The 22,156-nt window shown below is 40.2% G+C and overlaps 1 long non-coding RNA gene across 2 annotated transcripts in view; it reads right to left on the bottom strand.

Moving 5' to 3' along the window:
- Window positions 1-595: 595 nt before the first annotated feature.
- Window positions 596-22,156, bottom strand: part of LOC133641574 (uncharacterized) — a 168,697-nt gene continuing 147,136 nt past the window's right edge. For both annotated transcript variants that reach the window (XR_009824302.1, XR_009824303.1), the window contains exon 4: window positions 596-885. This is a non-coding gene — a long non-coding RNA (uncharacterized LOC133641574). The remainder of the gene's footprint in view (window positions 886-22,156) is intronic.

Below are 22,156 nucleotides of genomic sequence, written 5' to 3' on the forward strand. Positions count from 1 at the left end.
TGCACAAAGCCAGGTCCATAAAGACATGGATGACAGAGTCTGGTGTGGATGAACTTGACTGGCCTGCACAGAGTCCTGACCTGAACCCGATAGAACACCTTTGGGATGAGTTAGAACGGAGACTGAGAGCCAGGCCTTCTCTACCAACATCAGTGTGTGACCTCACCAATGCGCTTTTGGAAGAATGGTCGAAAAATTCCTATAAACACACTCTGCAACCTTGTGGACAGCCTTCCCAGAAGAGTTGAAGCTGTAATAGCTGTAAAAGGTGGACCGACATCATATTGAATCCTATGGGTTAGAAATGGGATGGCACTTCAAGTTCATATGTGAGTCAAGGCAGGTGGCCAAATACTTTTGACAATATAGTGTATTTTTTTTTTACCTTTAAGCAAGTTTTTCTGAAAAATACTCATAATATGGCGTCATAAATGCGATCAGAAACATAATTTGGCACATCCAGAATGTTAAGATGTTAAAAAAGGTTTGAAAAAATGGACCCCAGAATGGATACATTAAATTGTCATGAAAAATGGATATGAACAAATCAGAAGTTGGCACAATGCAAGTCTGTATTTATGAAAGTTTCTTTCTACCTTGAATTCCAATGCAACAAAACCTTAGCAACATGTGCAACAGGAATTTCCTGTGCGGGATGAGTGCTGTTAACCTGCATGTGAGGGTTAATCTGTCGGGAAGAAGGTGATAGGACGTTTCTTCTGCCTGGATTGAGACATGTGACCGCGAGTGTAAACACGCCGTGAAAAGAAGGCCTTGTGTGAACACTGCACACATTCACTGCACCACTTTTACCCCCAGAGTGTATTTGTCTAGCACCTTTTATACACAGGAGAGATTCCAGAAGTGTGCCGGTAATCCATTAAACTGTAAAAGAGAAAAAATATAATAATAATGTATAATTGAAGAAGTAATTTTAGGACAAACTGTAGAACAAAGAAGTGCCGAACAAATATTGTATGATAACTGATGAATATAAGACCACACTGCAAAAACTGAAATCTAAGTAAGATGAAATATCTCAAATAAGGGTGATATTTGCTTATTTTCTGTCTGATAAGATAATTCTTCTCACTAAGCAGATTTTATGTTAGAGTGTTTTACTTGTTTTAAGGGTTTTGGTCCTAAATGATCTCAGTAAGATATTACAGCTTGTTGCTGAGATTTGATGACCTATATTGAGTAAAACATGCTTAAAACTAGAATATCAACTGTTGCAAAGCTGTGTCATCAACACTCACAAGTATAAAACTGATTTTTTAAAGTAATCCTTTCTTACTTCAAGCATTAAAAAAAAAAAATCATGACATCATTATGTCAAGATAATGGCACTAGCATTTACTTAATTTAAGAATATTTTTCAACATATTGAGCAAAAAGGTCACTTTTTTTTTTCTACCAAGAAAAGTGCACTTGTTATTAGTAAAAATAAACTTATTTTAAGGTATTTTGGGGTTCATTGAGGTTAGCTAATTTTACTTGTTTTGGAAAGTCTTGACAAGCCGAATTTTCTTGTTCTATTGGCAGATAATTTTGCTTAGTTCAAATAAAATACCCCTCATTTTTGTATTTTTTTTCTTGTTTTTGAACACTGTTGCATTGTTCAAGTTTAGGTAGGAATTTTGACATCCAGGTACAAAAGCCAAAACCAGTGAAGTTGGCACGTTGTGTAAATGGTAAATAAAAACAAAATACAATGATTTGCAAATCCTTTTCAACTTATATACAATTGAATAGACTGCAAAGACAAGATACTTAACGTTCGAACTGGTAAACTTTGTATTTTTTTGCAAATATTAGCTCATTTGGAATTTGATGCCTGCAACACGTTTCAAAAAAGCTGGCACAAGTGGCAAAAAAGACAGAAAAATTTGCTCATCAAACACTTATTTGGAACATCCTACAGGTGAACAGGCTAATTGGGAACAGGTGGGTGCCATGATTGGGTATAAAAAGCAGCTTCCATTAAATGCTCAATCATTCACAAACAAGGAGGGGCGAGGGTCACCACTTTGTGAACAGATACGTGAGCAAATTGTCCAACACTTTAAGAACAACATTTCTCAACCAGCTATTGCAAGGAATTTAAGGATTTCACCATCTACGGTCCGTAATATCATCAAAAGGTTCGGAGAATCTGGAGAAATCACTGCACGTAAGCGGCAAGGCTGAAAACCAACATTGAATGCCCGTGACCTTGGATTCCTCGGGCGGTACTGCATCAAGTGTGTAAAGGATATCACCACACGGGCTCAGGAACACTTCAGAAAACCACTGTCAGTAACTACAGTAACTTAAAACTCCACTATGCAAAGCCAAAGCCATTTATCAACAACACCCAGAAACGTTTCGCTGGGCCCGAGCTCATCTAAGATGGACTGATGCAAAGTGGAAAAGTGTTCTGTGGTCTGACGAGTCCACATTTCAAATTGTTTTTGGAAACTGTGGACGTCGTGCCCTCTGGACCAAAAAGGAAAAAAACCATCCGGACAGTTCTAGGTGCAAAGTTGAAAAGCCAGCATCTGTGATGGTATGGGGGTGTATTAGTGCCCAAGGTATGGGTAACTTACAAATCTGTGAAGGCACCATTAATGCTGAAAGGTACATACAGGTTTTGGAGCAACATATGTTGCCATCCAAGCAACGTTACCATGGACGCCCCTGCTTATTTCAGCAAGACAATGCCAAGCCACATTCTGCACATGTTACAACAGCGTGGCTTCGTAGTAAAAAAGTGCGGGTACTAGACTGGCCTGCCTGTAGTCCAGACCTGTCTCCCATTGAAAATGTGTGGCGCATTATGAAGCCTAAAATGCCACAACGGAGACCCCCGGACTGTTGAACAACTTAAGCTGTACATCAAGCAAGAATGGGAAAGAATTCCACCTGAAAAGCTTCAAAAATGTGTCTCCTCAGTTTCCAAACGTTTACTGAGTGTTGTTAAAAGGAAAGGCCATGTAACACAGTGGTAAATATGCCCCTGTGACAACTTTTTTGCAATGTGTTGCTGCCATTAAATTCTAAGTTAATGATTATTTGCTAAAAAAAAATTATGTTTCTCAGTTCGAACGTTAAGTATCTTGTCTTTGCAGTCTATTCAATTGAATATAAGTTGAAAAGGATTTGCAAATCATTGTATTCTCTTTTTATTTACCATTTACACAACGTGACAACGTCACTGGTTTTGGGTTTTGTATTAATTGTCATATTCCTCTGGATTTTTTTCCCTTTCAGGGGGAGAAACCCCTTTTATTTCCGTGCAAGGTTCATAAACCTGAACCACCTAATTTGGGTGAAAGGACTGAAAGAAACAGGAGTGAGTTTTTATCCGCACCATCGTAGTTAAAATTGAGTTTAGCTGAAAATCAGATGTCCATTTACCGGTCCATCTATGTTCCTACCCACACCTAAGGTCAGGAAGTTTGGTTATAATGACCAAAAGGCCAAAATGAGTTTCCCTCTGCAGGGTGGCTGGACTTTCTCTGAGAGACCGGGTGAGGAGCTGGGACACACTGGAGGGTTTATGTCTCGCAGCTGGACTAGGAACTCCTCTGTGTTACTCCGGTGGAACTAAAAGAGGTGGCTGGATGGACAACTCATGTTTGAATTTTAACTTTTTAACCAGAAGTAGTTGCAATAAAGAATAACACAAATATGTAGGGATGTCCGATAATGGGTTTTTTGCCGATATTCTGATATTGTCCAACTCTTAATTACCGATACCGATATCAACCGATACCGATATATACAGTTGTGGAATTAACACATTATTATGCCTAATTTGAACAACCAGGTATGGTGAAGATAAGGTCCTTTTTAAAAAAAATAAAATAAAATAAAATAAGATAAATACATTTAAAACATTTTCTTGAATAAAAAAGAAAGTAAAACAATAGAAAAACAGTTACATAGAAACTAGTAATTAATGAAAATGAGTAAAATTAACTGTTAAAAGTTAGTACTATTAGTGGACCAGCAGCACGCACAATCATGTGTGCTTACGGACTGTATCCCTTGCAGACTGTATTGATATATATTGATATATAATGTAGGAACCAGAATATTAATATCAGAAAGAAACAACCCTTTTGTGTGAATGAGTGTAAATGGGGGAGGGAGGTTTTTTGGGTTGGTGCACTAATTGTAAGTGTATCTTGTGTTTTTTATGTTGATTTAATTAAAAAAAAATTAAAAAAACAACAAAAAACGATACAAATAATAAAAAAAACGATACCGATAATTTCCGATATTACATTTTAAAGCATTTATCAGCCGATATCTCTACAAATATGTAAAAAACATTTTAGTGGATTTTAGGGGTTATATATAACTTTCTTTTTTTTTTTAAAGGGAAAAATTCCAACCTATATACCAAGAATATGGTCTGATTACAAGAACATTTTAAAAAGTATATGAATAAGACGACATAATTGAACTTTTTGAGCAATTTAGTGGTTATATTTTAAGCTAAAGTCTACTTTTTGGACACAAAGACAGGCAACACCTTGAATAGGGACGGTTGTGCCGATACCAATATTTTGGTACCGGTACCAAAATGTATTTCGATACTTTTCAGTACTTTGATACTTTTCTAAATAAAGGGGACCACAAAAAATTGCATTATTGGCTTTATTTGAACAAAAAAATCTTAGGGTACATTAAACATATGTTTCTTATTGCAAGTTTGTCATTAAATAAAATAGTGAACATACTAGACAACTTGTCTTTTAGTAGTAAGTAAACAAACAAAGACTCCTAATTTAGTCTGCTGACGTATGCAGTAACATATTGTGTCATTTATCTACCTATTATTTTGTCAACATTATGAGGGACAAACTGTAAAAATGTATTATTAATCTACTTGTTCATTTACTGTTAATATCTGCTTATTTTCTCTTTTATCATGTTCTATCTACACTTCTGTTAAAATGTAATAATCACTTATTCTTTTGTTGTTTGATACTTTACATTAGTTTTGGATGATACCACAAATTTAGGTATCGATTCGATACCAAGTAATTACAGGATCATACACTGGTCATATCCTGAGTTTATAAACATAATATACATTTTTTAAAAACGAAAGGAGATTTTGTGATGCTAAAAAGAATCAATGTAATCATAAGATACGCTCCTGTACTTGGTATCATTACAGTGGATGTCAGGTGTAGATCCACCTATGGCATTTGTTTACATTCACGAAGGGCGTCATTAGCGGTGACGCTGGTGAGCTACGGTGTGTAGTGAAGCATGTTTAGCTAATCCTCGTCCTGCAGTGATAATGTAACTTGATAAGTTCCACTCTTCTACACCAAAATGACACACGGACAACTCATGATTTTCAATTTAAAACATTTTTGGTTTCATTTCAGTTGATCTTCAAATAATCATCAGGTTGTAAACCTTCAAACCACAGAAACAGAGATGCTAACAATGTAATTAAACAGGTATTTTCAAACAATGTTTTACAAACGCTTTTAAACCTCTGAATAATGTTTTAAACGTTCTACATAATGTTTTAACTTTCCAATTAGATGTTTGAACCCTTGTTTCTAAACTTTTAAATAATGATTTAAACAAACACATTGCTTGTCAAAATTAATATAGACATTTTGAATTAAATGCATGCAAATGAACTAGCGAATTAACGATTTTAAATTAATTAAATAATTAACTTAAATCAATTGAATGGAACAAGCAGGTTAAATGAACTAAACTAAATCCATTCAACAATTAGAGTAATTAAAGGGAATAAAGAAACTACAAGAATGGATACGAGCTTGTAGATTGTCTCTTTTCTCAAAGTCTGTTTAACTTAGCATTCTAAATTCAAGCTTAACTTTTAGCAAGAGTTAAACAAACATGAATTTATCCTTTGACTTTGCATTCGTCTTTTGTACTTTTAACTTTAAACATTAAACCATAAGCTTTGACTTTAAACCTTTTAACTTTAAACCATTTGCCATTTTAACTTTTTTTTAACTTAAGCTTAAACCATTTAACATTTTTAACTTAAGCTTCAAACTTTGACGTGTGCTTTAAACTTGAAACAACTTGCTTTTAACTGGTCAAAGCCAGCATGCAATCAATGCTCCAACTGAAATGCAGTAATTAAGATAGTTGAGTAAGGAAATTAAGAAGTTTGCAGGTACAAGTTCAGCATATCAAAGTAAGCATTTCGATCGTCATCAAATGAACAAGCATATTCACCAACAATTTGGAGAAACTTGTAACTTGAAACCGGTAATTTTTAGAGGCAGTATAGTACCGAAAACACTGCAAAAACTGAAATCTAAGTAATATTAAATATCTCAAATAAGGGTGATATTTGCTTATTTTTTGTCTGATAAGATCATTCTTCCCACTAAGCAGATTTTATGTTAGAATGTTTTACTTGTTTTAAGGGTTTTGGTCCTAAATGATCTCAGTAAGATATTACAGTTTGTTGCTGAGATTTGATGACCTATATTGAGTAAAACATGCTTGAAACTAGAATATCAACTGTTGCAAAGCTGTGTCATCAACACTCACAAGTATAAAACTACTTTTTTAAAGTAATAATTTCTTACTTCAAGCTTGAAAAAAACAAATCATGATTTTGACACAATTGTGTCTCATAATTAAAACAGATGACAGCCAAATGGACCTTGCGGTTTTATTTTCAATGAAACAATAGAAAACACGTACTCATACAGTAGTACAGTTGGCACAGTACAGTAAACTGACAGTTAATATTTAAACATTTAACATGTGACATTTCAAACTATTTTGAACAGAAATAGTTCATGCACATTTAGGTAAATTCTTCAAAATTACAATTATAAACAATGTGGCCGGGGGGCCGGGCTGTATATATGCGCACTAATTGACTGAAAGAGCACGCACTTGGCGCGATGATGTCATGTTATCAATGGAAAAATGCATTTTTAGACAATACGATTTTCCTGAGCGGTTAGGAGACCCCGAGAGTAACAAGATGTTGCCTTGTTGCCTTTCCATTAAGAACAATAAATTAGTTTTAGTATAAGTTTGCTAGTTTCAAGAAATGTAATGCCGAGCACATATCATCATGTCAAGCTAATGGCACTAGCATTTACTTCATTTAAGAATATTTTTCAACATATCGAGCAAAAAGGTCTGTTTTTTTTCTACCAAGAAAAGTGCACTTGTTATTAGTGAGAATATACTTATTTTAAGGTATTTTTGGGTTTATTGAGGTTAATAATAATAATAATAATAATAATAATACCTGGGATTTATATAGCGCTTTTCTAAGTACCCAAAGTCGCTTTATATGTTAGGTTAGCTAATTTTACTTGTTTTGGAAAGTCTTCACAAGCCAAATTTTCTTGTTCTATTGGCAGATAATTTTGCTCAGTTCAAATAAAATACCCCTCATTTTTGTATTTTTTTTTCTTGTTTTTGAACACTGACTTTTTGCAGTGTATGATTCATTAGTATTGCGGTACTATACTAATACAACCCTAATAGGGACAACGCTTAATGAAGTCAAATATTTTACAGTTTATTTACTCGAGTGTGACACTTAAGTATATTTTCTGAGCCACACCAAACCTACAGTATGCATTATTCTCGTCCCAAAGGTTAATGGTCGCGGCTCCGGTGTGAGTCTGCAATGCGGAGACTTGGCTGGGCCACGCGGCTAAAAGGTCCCAGACATGCAGTTATACAGATAATGAGCGAGTGGAGCCGGACAGGGGACAATCAGTCCTGTGTGTGAACGTGGAAACGTGTGGTCATTTTCGCCGTCAGGGCAGGCAAACTTCAAGAGCTAAAGGCAACTGAAGTCAGTGTGTCATATTGGGGTTCAGTTGTTTGCAGCACAAAACTGTTTTCCATTAAAATACATCTCCATGCTGTGGGGTTTAAGTTTACAAGCCAGCATTGAATTCATTAAGGTGTGTTAAATCTTTAGTTGTTTTTTTTGGTTTGTGTGTCTGTTAGCTAGTAAAATCAGCCAGTTGGCCAGCCAGGCAGTAGTGAGTCAGGCCCTGGGGCAGTCTGGGTAATTACTGGCGAGTCATGAAGGCCAAATGGAATGTTTACTCTAGCCTGAGGGTCAGCAGGCCCTATGAGAGTTCTTCAAAAAAACAAAAAAAAAACAACACCCCTCGACAAGATTTGCAACGTGCCAGTTTGCTGTTGCTGTGGCGTCTTTAAACCTAATTAGCTCTTTACCACATATTTGTCTTAAGAGTTTTCCGAATTTGGACCCTCCCTTTGGTCAGTGCGCATTCTGTCATCATGTGGACATTTCTGGCCTTACGGTCACGTGACACTCAAGCTCACCTGGTTAGTCTTTTTCACAAAATAGGCTGAGAGCGGTTTCCTCCTAAGACAGAGCATGGTAGGTAAACACTCAAGCCATAAACAGCCTTTGTTTGACAAACCCACCTATGCACTATGTAAACCTCACAAATCAACTTGCAGAGTATGATCCCTAAGCATAACTGTCAGCTGCTGAGACTGTTGACCGGCCCTGGGCTCCTGACCCTTGACATACACCCCCACAGAGTGGTAAACCTTGTGGTTCCAGGCTGAGAAGCAGCGAGACACCTCTCGGGACCACGTTGGAGAGTTCAGCCTTTATTATACGGACTGAACGGAGCTCAATGAACCTTTCCTGTGCTCGCATGAACTGCTGGTTTCATCAAAAAGCTGAAATCTGGCAAGATCTGGCAAGATGAATTAGAAACCCATAAACCAGAAATCAAAATACACTTGGAAAATGTCACAACGCTCTGAAAGAATCCTGAACAGGTATTTTTGCACTCAAGCTCTGTTGAACCAACTTTCTAATAGGGCCGAGTGTACTCAAAGCATGTTGACACAGTCACCTCCTTCACCAGGAGACTTCAAGGATTCCATCCATCCATTTTCTACCGCTTGTCCCTTTTGGGGTCACGGGGGTGCTAGAGCCTATCTCAGCTGCATTCGGGCGGTAGGCGGGGTACACCCTGGACAAGTTGCCACCTCATCGCAGGGCCAACACAGATAGATAGACAACATTCACACACTAGGGCCAATTTAGTGTTGCCAATCAACCTATCCCCAGGTGTATGTCTTTGGAGGTGGGAGGAAGCCGGAGTACCCGGAGGGAACCCACGCAGTCACGGGGATAACATACAAACTCCACACAGAAAGATCCCGAGCCCGGGATTGAACTCAGGACTTTCGTATTGTGAGGCACATGTACTAACCCCTGGCCCACCGTGCTGCCAGGTAATTTAGAATCCCATAAACCAGAAATCAGAATACACTTGGAAAATGTCAGAACCCTCTGGAAGAATCCTGAACAGATATTTTTGCACTCAAGCTCTGTTGAACCAACATTCTAATAGGGCCGAGTGTACTCAAAGCATGTTGACACAGTCACCTCCTTCACCAGGAGACTTCAAGGATTCCATCCATCCATTTTCTACCGCTTGTCCCTTTTGTGGTCACGGGGGTGCTAGAGCCTATCTCAGCTGCATTCGGGCGGTAGGCGGGGTACACCCTGGACAAGTTGCCACCTCATCACAGGGCCAACACAGATAGATAGACAACATTCACACACTAGGGCCAATTTAGTGTTGCCAATCAACCTATCCCCAGGTGCATGTCTTTGGAGGTGGGAGGAAGCCGGAGTACCCGGAGGGAACCCACGCAGTCACGGGGATAACATACAAACTCCACACAGAAAGATCCCGAGCCCGGGATTGAACTCAGGACTTTCGTATTGTGAGGCACATGTACTAACCCCTGGCCCACCGTGCTGCCAGGTAATTTAGAATCCCATAAACCAGAAATCAGAATACACTTGGAAAATGTCAGAACCCTCTGGAAGAATCCTGAACAGATATTTTTGCACTCAAGCTCTGTATAACCAACTTTCTAATAGGGCCGAGTGTACTCAAAGCATGTTGACACAGTCACCTCATTTAACAGGAGACTTCAAGGATTCCATCCATCCATTTTCTACCGCTTGTCCCTTTTGGGATCACGGGGGTGCTGGAGCCTATCTCAGCTGCATTCGGGCGGTAGGTGGGGTACACCCTGGACAAGTTGCCACCTCATCGCAGGGCCAACAGATAGACAGACAACATTCACACACTAGGGCGAATTTAGAGTTGCCAAACAACCTATCCCCAGGTGCATGTCTTTGGAGGTGGGAGGAAGCCGGAGTACCCGGAGGGAACCCAGGCAGTCACGGGGAGAACATACAAACTCCACACAGAAAGATCCCGAACCCGGGATTGAAATCAGGACCTTCGTATTGTGAGGCATATGTACTAACCCCTGGACCACCGTGTTGCCAGGGAATTTAGAATCCCATAAACCAGAAATCAGAATACACTTGGACAATGTCAGAACCCTCTGGAAGAATTCTGAACAGATATTCTTGCACTCAAGCTCTGTTGAACCAACTTTCTAATAGGGCCAAGTGTACTCAAAGCATGTTGACACAGTCACCTCATTTAACAGGAGACTTCAAAGACTTCAAGGATTCCATCCATCCGTTTTCTACCGCTTGTCCCTTTTGGGATCGCGGGGGTGCTGGAGCCTATCTCAGCTGCATTCGGGCGGTAGGCGGGGTACACCTGCCACCTCATCACAGGGCCAACACAGATGGATAGACAACATTCACACATTAGGGCCAATTTAGTGTTGCCAATCAACCTATCCCCAGGTGTATGTCTTTGGAGGTGGGAGTAAGCCGGACTACCCGGAGGGAACCCAGACAGTCACGGGGAGAACATGCAAACTCCACACAGAAAGACCTGGTGATCGAACCCTGGACCTTTGTATTGTGAGGGACATGCACTAACCCCTGTTCCACCATGCTGGACTTCAAGGATTGTTTTTTGTAAAAAAAAAAATAATCCATACATGTAAGGCATGAGGAAAAAACTAGATATGGTTGCCCTCTCACCCTATATATATACTCTGGAGCAAATTTCCAAGCTGGGGGAGAGAGTGGCAGCTGCGTCCAAGCGCGCCGCCAAACAGTTTGTCATTTCAAAAACCAGAAAAACAAAAACGCAATTCCTCAACAAAACAACTCAAGTCCAGATAGAAAAAAACCCAGCACTGACGGATTTTGTACCCCAAGACCGACAAAAGTGCCTATTCGCTGGTGACTTGTCTTGGCTCTTTCTCTCTCTCCCAGAGCCTCACCAGGGAGCCCTCCACGCTCAGACCCCCAGGCTCCACAGCGTATATTAGCCAGTTGTTTTCTTACTCCTTCAGGTACTCTTGGACCAGCTCCTGCTTGGTCGCATGTTCTACAGGCTTTTGATGTGGTACATCGCTAAGGTCTCAGGACTTGCCAGCCGCTGTCATCAGGTCTGCCTATGCCATGGCTGCTGCCGCCATATACAGTGTACTGTATAAACGCCTCGATCCACATGCCACTTTTTTGCCCAATGATGACCGTTTGACATGATCACGGGGGCCCCAGAGGATCGAACAACCACAACCACCACTTTATCACCTGAGTCATGTCGCCCTGAAGGGTGTCTGTTCTTCAGCAAGATAGCGATGCCACCACCCTTGGGTCTTCTACAGGTCCCATATTAAGACTTGTTGACATTTAAGGGCCACCATATACTCGCTCTTGTATGACAATCAAGTAGCGTGTGTGACAATGGGCACAAGAAATAAGTCTGTCCAAAACCCAAAACCAGTGAAGTTGGCATGTTGTGTAATTCGTAAATAAAAACAGAATACAATGATTTGCAAATTCTTTTCAACTTATATTCAATTGAATTGACTGCAAAAACAAGATGTTTAATGTTCGAACGGAGAAACGTATTATTTTTTGCAAATTTACACACTGATGTCGCTTTTTGATGCAGTATCGCCTGAGAGATCGAAGGTCCCTAATATCATCGCTTACGTGTGGTGATTTCTCCAGATTCTCCGAACCTTTTGATGATATTACGGACCGTAGATGGGGAAATTCCTAAATTCCTTGCAAAAGCTGGTTGAGAAATGTTGTTCGTAAACTGATGGACAATTTGCTCACGCATTTGTTCACTAAGTGGTGACCCTCGCCCCATCCTTGTTTGTGAATGACTGAGCATTTCATGGAAGCTGCTTTTATACCCAATCATGGCACCCACCTGTTCCCAATTAGCCTGCTCACCTGTGGGATGTTCCAAATAAGTCTTTGATGAGCATTCCTCAACTTTTTTGGTCTTTTTTGCCACTTGTGCCAGCATTTTTGAAACATGTTGCAGGCATCAAATTCCAAATGAGCTAGTATTTGCAAAAATTAACAAAGTTTTCTAGTTCGAATGTTAGGTATCTTGTCTTTGCAGTCTATTCAATTGAATATAAGTTGAAAAGGATTTGCAAATTATTGTATTCTGTTTTTATTTACGATTTACTGGTTTGGGGTTTTGTACATTTAAATGTTAGGACTGTAGTCTGGACCTCAAAGACACTCATATAGGACAATTACCAACAGGGACAGAGGGAAGGCCTGCAGTAGTCACTGTGGAACTAATGACCAGACCTTTTTGCTTCAGTTACTTCAAGATGAGATTAGTTAATCAATTCTAGACAGAAACTTAAAACATTTCTCAATTATTGCACCCATCTCTAGTCAGCTTCTGTACAGTAGCAGAGAGTGAAAGGGTGAAGCTGTAGTGCACAGACAGATCTACAGAGAATGAACTAAATGCAAAATAACTGCACAAACTACGGTTCACCATTCGAAACTGTACCACACTAACCTTGTCCTTTGTTCCCATGATGTATCACTACCCATGATCTAATGACACGTCAATAGATACCCGTCAATCAATCAATGATTACTTATATAGCCCTAAATCACAAGTGTCTCAAAGGGCAGCACAAGCCACAACGACATCCTCGGTTCAGAGCCCACGTAAGGGCAAGGAAAAACTCACAACCCAGTGGGACGTCGATGTGAATGACTATGAGAAACCTTGGAGAGGGCGGCAGATGTGGGTGACCCCCCACACCCCCTCTACGGGAGACCGGATGCAATGGACGTCGAGTGGGTCTGACATAATATTGTGAAAGTCCAGTCCATAGTGGATCTAACATAATAGTGAGAGTCCAGTCCATAGTGGATCTACAAACCCCGTTTCCATATGAGTTGGGAAATTGTGTTAGATGTAAATATAAACAGAATACAATGATTTGCAAATCCTTTTCAACCCATATTCAGTTGAATGCACTACAAAGACAACATATTTGATGTTCAAACTCATAAACTTTATTTTTTTTTTGCAAATAATAATTAACTTTAGAATTTCATGGCTGCAACACGTGCCAAAGTAGTTGGGAAAGGGCATGTTCACCACTGTGTTACATGGCCTTTCCTTTTAACAACACTCAGTAAACATTTGGGAACTGAGGAGACACATTTTTTAAGCTTCTCAGGTGGAATTCTTTCCCATTCTTGCTTGATGTACAGCTTAAGTTGTTCAACAGTCCGGGGGTCTCCATTGTGGTATTTTAGGCTTCATAATCCGCCACACATTTTCAATGGGAGACAGGTCTGGACTACAGGCAGGCCAGTCTAGTACCCGCACTCTTTTACTATGAAGTCACGTTGATGTAACACGTGGCTTGGCATTGTCTTGCTGAAATAAGCAGGGGCGTCCATGGCAACGTTGCTTGGATGGCAACATATGTTGCTCCAAAACCTGTATGTACCTTTCAGCATTAATGGTGCCTTCACAGATGTGTAAGTTACCCATGTCTTGGGCACTAATACACCCCCATACCATCACAGATGCTGGCTTTTCAACTTTGCGCCTATAATAATCAGAGTTGGTTCTTTTCCTCTTTGGTCCAGAGGACACGACATCCACAGTTTCCAAAAACAATTTGAAATGTGGACTCGTCAGACCACAGAACACTTTTCCACTTTGTATCAGTCCATCTTAGATGAGCTCAGGCCCAGCGAAGCCGACTGCGTTTCTGGGTGTCGTTGATAAACGGTTTTCGCCTTGCATAGGAGAGTTTTAACTTGCACTTACAGATGTAGCGACCAACTGTAGTTACTGACAGTGGGTTTCTGAAGTGTTCCTGAGCCCATGTGGTGATATCCTTTACACACTGATGTCGCTTGTTGATGCAGTACAGCCTGAGGGATCGAAGGTCACGGGCTTAGCTGCTTACGTGCAGTGATTTCTCCAGATTCTCTGAACCCTTTGATGATATTACGGACCGTAGATGGTGAAATCTCTAAATTCCTTGCAATAGCTGGTTGAGAAAGGTTTTTCTTAAACTGTTCAACAATTTGCTCACGCATTTGTTGACAAAGTGGTGACCCTCACCCCATCCTTGTTTGTGGATGACTGAGCATTTCATGGAATCTACTTTTATACCCAATCATGGCACCCACCTGTTCCAAATTTGCCTGTTCACCTGTGTGATGTTATGTAAATGATAAATGGGTTATACTTGTATAGCGCTTTTCTACCTTCAAGGTACTCAAAGCGCTTTGACAGTATTTCCACATTCACCCATTCACACACACATTCACACACTGATGGCGGGAGCTGCCATGCAAGGCGCTAACCAGCAGCCATCAGAGGCAAAGGGTGAAGTGTCTTGCCCAAGGACACAACGGACGTGACTAGGAAGGTAGAAGGTGGGAATTGAACCCCAGTAACCAGCAACACTCCGATTGCTGGCACAGCCACTCTACCAACTTCGCCACGCCGTCCCCGATGTTCCAAATAAGTGTTTGATGAGCATTCTTCAACTTTATACAGTATTTATTGCCACCTTTCCCAACTTATTTGTCACGTGTTGCTGGCATCAAATTCTAAAGTTAATGATTATTTGCAAAAAAAAAAAAGTTTATCAGTTTGAACATCAAATATGTTGTCTTTGTAGCATATTCAATTGAATATGGGTTGTAAAGGATTTGCAAATCATTGTATTCCGTTTATATTTACATCTAACACAATTTCCCAACTCATATGGAAACGGGGTTTGTAACATAATAGTGTGAGAGTCCAGTCCATAGTGGATCTAACATAATAGTGAGAGTCCAGTCCATAGTGGATCTAACGTAATAGTGAGAGTCCAGTCCATAGTGGATCTAACATAATAGTGAGAGTCCAGTCCATAGTGGGGCCAGCAGGAGACCATCTCGAGCGGAGACGGGTCAGCAGCACAGAGATGTCCCCAACCGATGCACAGGCGAGGCAGAGGAGAAAAGAAAAGAAACGGCAGATCAACTGGTCTAAAAAAGGGGTCTATTTAAAGGCTAGAGTATACAAATGAGTTTTAAGATGGGACTTAAATGCTTCTACTGATAGAATAAACACTGGTTATGTCCGTAAAGTATTAGGAAAGATAGCATCAGCTTCTATGACACTTCAGTAGTAGGCCCGGTTAAGGGGGATTCTTGTAAAATCCCCCTCTTGTTGACTTTCCTGTGGCCCAAAATCCATGTGACAGAGATCCTCGTCAGGATAGCACCGCACCAAAGCACCCGCAGTGGGGGCAAGGGGTAAGCGGGGGGTTCCTGCTTCGAGGCCAATACTCTCTGCTCAAACTACGCCAGCACATATCCGCTGGAAACTGAGCTGTGAATCATATCAAAATCACACCGGAGAAGAATGTTTTGACTTCTCCAGACTGAGCCGAGTGACTGTTTTTCAAATGAGAAACAGACAAGCATAAATCATTTCAGGCTTTCCAGCAACCTGCTTCCGCTACGGCGGACTTAGCGTGCAACACAGACAGTGAAAAGGTAGCGAGCGGCGAGCCGGCCCGGGGATGTCTGTGTGGTGCTAGAATCTCAGCTTCCCGTCAGCGGAGGACATCACTAGGCTGTGAGGTCAGCAGTGCCATCCAAGGTGCCATACGGGCAACCTCCCAACCATCACCTCCACCAATGCGTGCATGCTCCTGGCTATGTACTGTGGAGGTCCTTTTTTCCATTTTTTATCAAGGCCACGAATCTCAAAGTCATTTCAGAAAAATGTTCCAAATGCAAAATAGGACATGTTGCATCTTCTTCCGAGATAAAGGTCTCATGTCGCGTCAAGTTCTGACACAACAACATCCAATTGGCTAAATGTGTATGGTTGCACTGCAAAAAGTCAGTGTTCTAAAACAACAACAAAAAATTTAAAAAATTAGGGATATTTTATTTGAACTAAGCAAAATTATCTGCCAAAAGAACAAGAAAATTTGGCTTGTCAAGACTTTCCAAAACAAGTAAAATTAGCTAACCTCAATGAACCCAAAAATACCTTAAAATAAGTATATTCTCACTAATAACAAGTGCACTTTTCTTGGTAGAAAACAACAACAAAAAACAGACCTTTTTGCTCAAAATGTTGAAAAATATTCTTAAATGAAGTAAATGCTAGTGCCATTATCTTGACATAATGATATGTGCTCTGCATTACATTTCTTGAAACCAGCAAACTTATACAAAAAACTAATTTATTGTTCTTAATGGAAAGGCAACAAGGCAACCGCTTGTTACTCTCGGGGTCTCCTAGCCGCTCAGGCAAATCATATTGTCTAAAAATGCATTTTTCCATCGATAACATGACATCATCGCGCCAAGTGCGTGCTCTTTCAGTCAATTAGTGCGCATATATACAGCCCGGCCCCCGGCCAAAAAATGTTTCATTGTAATTTTGAAGAATTTATCTGAATGTGCATGAACTATTTCTGTTCAAAATTGTTTGAAATAAGTTAAAGCTAAAGTACCAATGATTGTCACACACACTAGGTGTGGTGAAATGTGTCCTCTGCATTTGACCCATCCCCTTGATCACCCCCTGGGAGGTGAGGGGAGCAGTGGGCAGCAGCGTAGCCGCGCCCGGGAATCATTTTTGGTGATTTAACCCCCAATTCCAACCCTTGATGCTGAGTGCCAAGCAGGGAGGTAATGGCTCCCATTTTTATAGTCTTTGGTATGACCCGGCCGGGGTTTGAACTCACAACCTACCGATCTCAGGGCGGACACTCTAACCACTAGGCCACTGTTCCATGTTAAATGTTTAAATAGTCAGTTTACTGTACTGTGCCAACTGTACTACTATATGAGTACGTGTTTTCTATTGTTTCATTTAAAATAAAACAGCTGTCATCTGTTTTAATTATGAGACACAATTGTGTCAAAGTCATGATTTTATTTTTTTCATGCTTGAAATAAGAAATGATTACTTTAAAAAAGTAGTTTTATACTTGTGAGTGTTGATGACACAGCTTTGCAACAGTTGATGTTCTAGTGTCAAGCATGTTTTACTCAATATAGGTCATCAAATCTCAGCAACAAGCTGTAATATCTTACTGAGATCATTTAGGACCAAAACACTTAAAACAAGTAAAACACTCTAACATAAAATCTGCTTAGTGAGAAGAATTATCTTATCAGACAGAAAATAAGCAAATATCACCCTTATTTGAGATATTTAATCTTACTTAGATTTCAGTTTTTGCAGTGTGGTCACTGGAGCAAGTTAGGTGTGACTGATACATACTGTAATTAAAGTTCAAGTTAAAGTACCACTGATAGTCACACACACACTACACTGCAAAAACTGAAATCTAAGTAAGATTAAATATCTCAAATAAGGTTAATACTTGTTTATTTTCTGTCTGATAAGATAATTCTTCTCACTAAGCAGATTTTATGTTAGAGTCTTTGACTTGTTTTAAGGGTTTTGGTCCTAAATGATCTCAGTAAGATATTACAGCTTGTTGCTGAGATTTGATGACCTATATTGAGTAAAACATGCTTGAAACTAGAATATCAACTGTTGCAAAGCTGTGTCATCAACACAAAACTACTTTTTTAAAGAAATACTTTCTTATTTCAAGCATGAAATAAAAAATCATGACTGACACAATTGTGTCTCATAATTAAAACAGATGACAGCCAAATGGACTTTGCTGTTTTATTTTTACTGAAACAATAGAAAATACGTACTCATATAGTAGTACAGTTGGCACAGTACAGTAAACTGACAGTTAATATTTAAACATTTAACATGTGACATTTCTAACAATTTTGAACACAAAGAGTTCATGCACATTCAGAAAAATTCTTAAAAATTACAATTAAAAATGTTTTGGCCGGGGGCCGGGCTGTATATATGCGCACTAATTGACTGAAAGAGCACGCACTTGACGCGATGATGTCATGTTAACGATGGAAAAATGCATTTTTAGACAATATGATTTGCCTGAGCGGCTAGGAGACCCCGAGACTAGCAAGCGGTTGCCTTGTTGCCTTTCCATTAAGAACAATAAATTAGTTTTTAGTATAAGTTTGCTGGTTTCAGGAAATGTAATGCCGAGCGCATATCATTATGTCAAGATAATGGCACTAGCATTTACTTCATTTAAGAACATTTTTCAACATATTGAGCAAAGAGGTCTAATTTCTTTTTCTACAAAGAAAAGTTTACTTGTTATTAGTGAGAATATACTTATTTTAAGGTATTTTTGGGTTCATTGAGGTTAGCTAATTTGACTTGTTTTGGAAAGTCTTGACAAGCCACATTTTCTTGTTCTATTGGCAGATAATTTTGCTTAGTTAAAGTAAAATACCCCTAATTTTTGTAAAAATGTTTTCTTGTTTTTGAACACTGACTTTTTGCAGTGTAGGTGTGGTGAAATTATGCTCTGCATTCGACCCATCTCCTTGTTCCACCCCCTGGGAGGTGGGGGGAGCAGTGAGCAGCAGCGGTGGCCGCGCTCGGGAATCATTTTGGGGATTTAACCCCCAATTCCAAACCTTGATGCTATGTGCCAAGCAGGGAGGTAATGGCTCCCATTTTTATAGTCTTTGTGTCTGTTCAAGTGTCTGTACTCCGACCTGACTCTAGGGCAGGGGTCTGCAACCTTTACTATCAAAACAGACATTTTTCCGCCTCTTGCGCTAAAAAAAAAAAAATAGAATGGAGCCACAAAACGTAACACAGCTTATAAACTTTTAAAAGTTTACATCTATTTTATTTATTTGACAGGAGAAGCAATCTGTCCATGTGAAATTAAACTAGTATTCATGGTTAGCACACACAAGAAGCTGAACTGGCTTATTAGTGATTCCCAGAGCCCAAAAAAAGTCTGCGGGCTATTGAGCGTTTTCTATTGGGGCTCCAATACTATGGAATGTCCTCCCGGTAACAGTTAGAGATGCTACCTCAGTAGAAGCATTTAAGTCCCATCTTAAAACTCATTTGTATACTCTAGCCTTTAAATAGACTCCCTTTTTAGACCAGTTGATCTGCCGTTTATTTTATTTTCTCCTCTGCCCCCCTCTCCCTTGTGGAGGGGGGGGACACAGGTCCGGTGGCCATGGATGAAGTGCTGGCTGTCCAGAGTCGGGACCCGGGGTGGACCGCTCGCCTGTGCATCGGTTGGGGACATCTCTGTGCTGCTGACCCGTCTCCGCTCGGGATGGTCTCCTGCTGGCCCCACTATGGCCTGGACTCTCACTATTATGTTAGATCCACTATGGACTGGACTCTCACTTTTATGTTAGTTCCACCATGGACTGGACTCTCACTATTATGTTAGATCCACTATGGACTGGACTCTCACTATTATGTTAGATCCACTACGGACTGGACTCTCACTTTTATGTTAGTTCCACCATGGACTGGACTCTCACTATTATGTTAGATCCACTATGGACTGGACTCTCACTATTATGTTAGATCCACTATGGACTGGACTCTCACTATTATGTTAGATCCACTACGGACTGGACTCTCACTTTTATGTTAGTTCCACCATGGACTGGACTCTCACTATTATGTTAGATCCACTATGGACTGGACTCTCACTATTATGTTAGATCCACTATGGACTGGACTCTCACTATGATGTTAGATCCACTATGGACTGGACTCTCACTATTATGTTAGATCCACTATGGACTGGACTCTCACTATTATGTTAGATCCACTACGGACTGGACTCTCACTTTTATGTTAGTTCCACCATGGACTGGACTCTCACTATTATGTTAGATCCACTATGGACTGGACTCTCACTATTATGTTAGATCCACTACGGACTGGACTCTCACTTTTATGTTAGTTCCACCATGGACTGGACTCTCACTATTATGTTAGATCCACTATGGACTGGACTCTCACTATGATGTTAGATCCACTACGGACTGGACTCTCACTATGATGTTAGATCCACTATGGACTGGACTCTCACTATTATGTTAGATCCACTATGGACTGGACTCTCACTATTATGTTAGATCCACTACGGACTGGACTCTCACTTTTATGTTAGTTCCACCATGGACTGGACTCTCACTATTATGTTAGATCCACTATGGACTGGACTCTCACTATTATGTTAGATCCACTATGGACTGGACTCTCACTATTATGTTAGATCCACTACGGACTGGACTCTCACTTTTATGTTAGTTCCACCATGGACTGGACTCTCACTATTATGTTAGATCCACTATGGACTGGACTCTCACTATTATGTTAGATCCACTATGGACTGGACTCTCACTATTATGTTAGATCCACTATGGACTGGACTCTCACTTTTATGTTAGTTCCACCATGGACTGGACTCTCACTATTATGTTAGATCCACTATGGACTGGACTCTCACTATTATGTTAGATCCACTATGGACTGGACTCTCACTATTATGTTAGATCCACTACGGACTGGACTCTCACTTTTATGTTAGTTCCACCATGGACTGGACTCTCACTATTATGTTAGATCCACTATGGACTGGACTCTCACTATTATGTTAGATCCACTATGGACTGGACTCTCACTATTATGTTAGATCCACTAGGGACTGGACTCTCACAATATTATGCTAGACCCACTTGACGTCCATTGCATCCGGTCTCCCCTAGAGGAGGGGGTGCGGGGGATCACCCACATCTGCGGTCCTCTCCAAGGTTTCTCATAGTCATTCACATTGACATCCCACTAGGCAAGGTTGTGAGTTTTTCCTTGCCCTTATGTGGGCTCTGAACCGAGGATGTTGTTGTGGCTTGTGCAGCCCTTTGAGACACTTGTGATTTAGGGCTATATAAATAAACATTGATTGATTGGATAACAAAGCCCACCTGGGCCATCTACTCACCCCGTTCCACGGCAGGCCCGCAGGCCACGCCCCCCCTCCACAAAGGCCTGCTGAATTGATACCTGCTACTTTTTGCAGCTCCCATTTCAATAAGCGACACAGATAAAAGAAACAATGGGAACCACGTGCCAGTTCAGAATGGCAGCATGCTGACAAGTGTAATAGTAGACAGGTGTTGAGCCGGGCTTCCAGTAAGAAAGCGGTGGCCCGACTAGAGTTCAACCATCTGCACTCTTGGGATGTGCTCCAGCATGCCAGCTGTCGGCTACCCGCTCCAACAACGCCAAGAAGAAGAATCTCATTCAGACTGGGGGTGAACGAAGGTAAAACTGAAGGTTAAAATAGTTTCTGTTACCGATGGGAATTGGGTCAGTTCATTGCTTTGTGAGACAAGAAGGTGGGCTACCCAATAAATGAGTTGAGTCCATCTACTCTGATCAGGAATGTTGATTCACTTCCTTAACGTTTCCATCTGACTGTAATTACAGGCTCTGATGTTTACGGCTCCACTTCTCAGTGCTCACAGAGAGAGAGAAACATGGCCAAGATGGCTTGAAATGCTTAATAAACCCTCACCTTACCTACAGTTGGTTTGCTTGCTCACATCACGCACATAATTGGGCAGGTGCACTGCAAAAACTGAAATTTAAGTAAGATTGAATATCTCAAATAAGGGTGATATTTGCTTATTTTGTCTGTCTGATAAGATAATTCTTCTCACTAAGCAGATTTTATGCTAGAGTGTTTTAGTTGTTTTAAGGGTTTTTGTCCTAAATGATCTCAGTAAGATATTACAGCTTGTTGCTGAGATTTGATGACCTATATTGAGTAAAACATGCTTGAAACTAGAATATCAACTGTTGCAAAGCTGTGTCATCAACACTCACAAGAATAAAACTGCTTTTTTAAAGTAATCATTTCTTATTTCAAGCATGAAAAAAAAAATCATGATTTTGACACAATTGTGTCTCATATTAAAACAGATGACAGCCAAATGGACTTTTGCTGTTTTATTTTCAATGAAACAATA

This window comes from Entelurus aequoreus, linkage group LG24 (assembly GCF_033978785.1).
Source record: "Entelurus aequoreus isolate RoL-2023_Sb linkage group LG24, RoL_Eaeq_v1.1, whole genome shotgun sequence".
In the NCBI taxonomy this organism is placed as follows: domain Eukaryota; kingdom Metazoa; phylum Chordata; class Actinopteri; order Syngnathiformes; family Syngnathidae; genus Entelurus; species Entelurus aequoreus.